This window comes from Echinops telfairi, unplaced genomic scaffold (genome assembly GCF_000313985.2).
Source record: "Echinops telfairi isolate 266 unplaced genomic scaffold, ASM31398v2 ScPeMD7_7457;HRSCAF=8495, whole genome shotgun sequence".
Taxonomy (NCBI): Eukaryota; Metazoa; Chordata; class Mammalia; order Afrosoricida; family Tenrecidae; genus Echinops; species Echinops telfairi.
This window is the reverse complement of record NW_022111357.1, coordinates 3,599,127-3,601,770: the sequence shown is the minus strand read 5'-3', so window position 1 is coordinate 3,601,770 and position 2,644 is coordinate 3,599,127. Positions and strand designations below refer to the sequence as shown.

The 2,644-nt window shown below is 47.4% G+C and overlaps 1 pseudogene; it reads left to right on the top strand.

The window, feature by feature from the left end:
• Positions 1-2,376: 2,376 nt before the first annotated feature.
• LOC115872745 overlaps positions 2,377-2,644 on the top strand; it is a 5,548-nt pseudogene continuing 5,280 nt past the window's right edge.

The following is a 2,644-nucleotide window of genomic DNA, read 5'->3' as shown; positions in this document are numbered from 1 at the left end:
AGCTCTATACAGAGAGGGGGCTCATGTTGGAACAGTTAGAAATACTAACACCTCCAGATGGTTTTACTCAAATCACTCTGTAGAGTGGGTGAAGTATAGTGTGTAGGTCTTTTATAATACCCAAACCCACTGCCATCAAGTCGATGCTGACTCGTAGCAACCCTATGTTCAAGAACAGACAGCCTCATCTGTCTCCTACAGCTGGTGAGTTTGAATCACCAACCTTGTGGTTAGTAGCCCAACGCCTAAGGGGAATAGGCAGAGATGGTGCAAAATGGTGGGAGTAGGACCTATCTAATTTCAGGAAATTGAAGACCAGGATCCGCCCAAAGCTGATTCCCATGAAGTGGAGTTCAGGCTGAGAACTCTCTACTCTCTAACTTTTACCAATTCTCCCACAGCAGCTTTCTGGGTTCAGTAATCCATTGCAATGATCACACAGAACTCACAGGCCATACTTACTGTGACATGGCTTATTAAGGAAGCAATAGAGTACAACTTGAGATCAAGGATCAACAGGCTACAGCTCAGGATCAGGATCAGAAAGCATGCAGGAAGCACCTCCCTTCTTCAGCCAGCGCGGGGACAGCTCTCTTACTTACTTCCTCTCAGCCATGCAGGTCTCTTCCCCCTTTCTTAGGACAGGCCTCTTGGCCCCCTGAGGCAGGCTTCTTTGGCCCTGCACTGTTACCACGGACTCTGCTTCAGGGCCCCTACAGGCCTGTTGTACTAGCTCTCCCACTGGTCCTCTTCTGGGTCTTTGCTGTCTTTAGTGCTCCAGCCCTGGCCCTGCCTTACAGCTCTTCTAAGGGATTCTTCCCTCTCTTTGCATCTTTTTTCTTCTTTCTTCTTTTCCTTTTCTCTTTCTTCCTACTTCCCCACTTCCTGCTTGCTCTCTGAAAAACCTCTTTGAAGTTGGCTGCTTATAGTATACATACATCATGTTAATTTCAAAGTACAGCTTCCCCTAGTTGGGGGGCACGAATCTATCAATCCCTCCTCCATAAGCCACAGACACTTCATTTGCATAGTCTTTTAAGCGATCCCCGCAAGGTGCACTCCAATCACAGGGCAGCCCACGCCACCAAAAAGTCTCAAATCAAGTTGTTTACAGTTTCCACAGGATGTGTCAATCAACCTGGACAAAGTACGCACCACCACTGGGCCACAGGACAGGAAACTGGGGCAAACCCTCAGGCTGTTCTCCCAAAAGGTCACTTTAAGGAAGTCACTTCACCATGGGTGCCCTCTGATATCTTATAGATCCAGTATACACACGGACACCTCCTAATGACCCAAGGTCTGCGTTCATTACTTTTTACTTGCCCTCCTGTCGAAAGCAATGCTTGAATGCGTGAAAGAATCACCCCAAAGGAAGGGCCTGCCCTGAGGTAGGCACGGACCTCATCCATCTCCAACCCCACCACTTCCTGGCAGTGGGATTCAGAGGTTCACTTCCTCTTCTATAAAATGGGCATAAAGTATACTTGCTTCCCTCGGTTGTTTTCTGGGCAACGAGCTATTAAGAAAAAGAATAATCTATCTTACAAATCTGGCTAGACCAGAGCAGTACACAGGTACAGATCAGAGCTGGAAACACAGGGAATCCAGGACAGATAAACTCCTCAGGACCAATATGGAGAGCAGCCATACCAGGAGGTGAAGGGGGAGAAAAGGGGAACCAATTACAATGATCTACATATAACCTCCTCCCAGGGGGATGGACCACAGACAAGTGGATAAAGGGAGACATCAGTCAGTGTAAGACATGAAAAAATAATAATAGTTTATAAATTATCAGGGGTTCATGAGGGAGAGGGAGGTGAATGAGAAGCTGATACCAAAGACTTAAGTAGAAAGAAAATGTTTTGAAAATGATGATGGCAACAAATGTGCAAACATGCTTGGCACAATGGATGGATGTATGGATTGTGATAAGAGTTGTACGAGCGCCCAATAAAATGATTTTTTTAAAAAGACTAAGAATAACAGCAACTAGACAGCTACCACTTACTGGGAACTGGGCTCTCTATTGTTTCTCATTAATCCTCAGAATAACCCCATAAGGGAGGCACTACCCCCATTTTACAAATAATTTATGATATCTTAGTAATAATAAACCTTGCTCCGGAAATGGTAGCTATTTCCTTTTTGAATGAAATAGTAGCTCAAGCATTTAGAAAGAGTACAGCTTTGGGAGTCGGAGGGAGGAGCCTTGGAGCCATGACATCTACAAGCTGGAGACAAAGCTCTAGCCAAGCTTTAACATTCTTTTCTGCAAGCTCCTCCCCCCCTGTGCCCAGGGTAACCTCCGTCCAGATGTGCGGTCAAAACTGTTGTGGGGACCTCGCTGGCCTGGGACTAGTTTGCAGCAAGATGGCCCAACGCACCAAGAAGGTCGGGATCGTGGGCAAATACGGGACCCGTTACGCTGCCTCCCTCAGGAACATGGTGAAGAAAACTGAAATCAGCCAACATGCCAAGCACACTTGCTCCTTCTATGGCAGAACCGAGATGAGGAGACGCGTTGCGGGCATCTGCGCTGCGGTGCCTGCGTGAAGACGGGAGCTGGTGGGGCCTGGACCTACAACACCACCTCTGCCGTCACGGTCAAATCCGCCATCAGAAGACGGAAGGAGTTGAA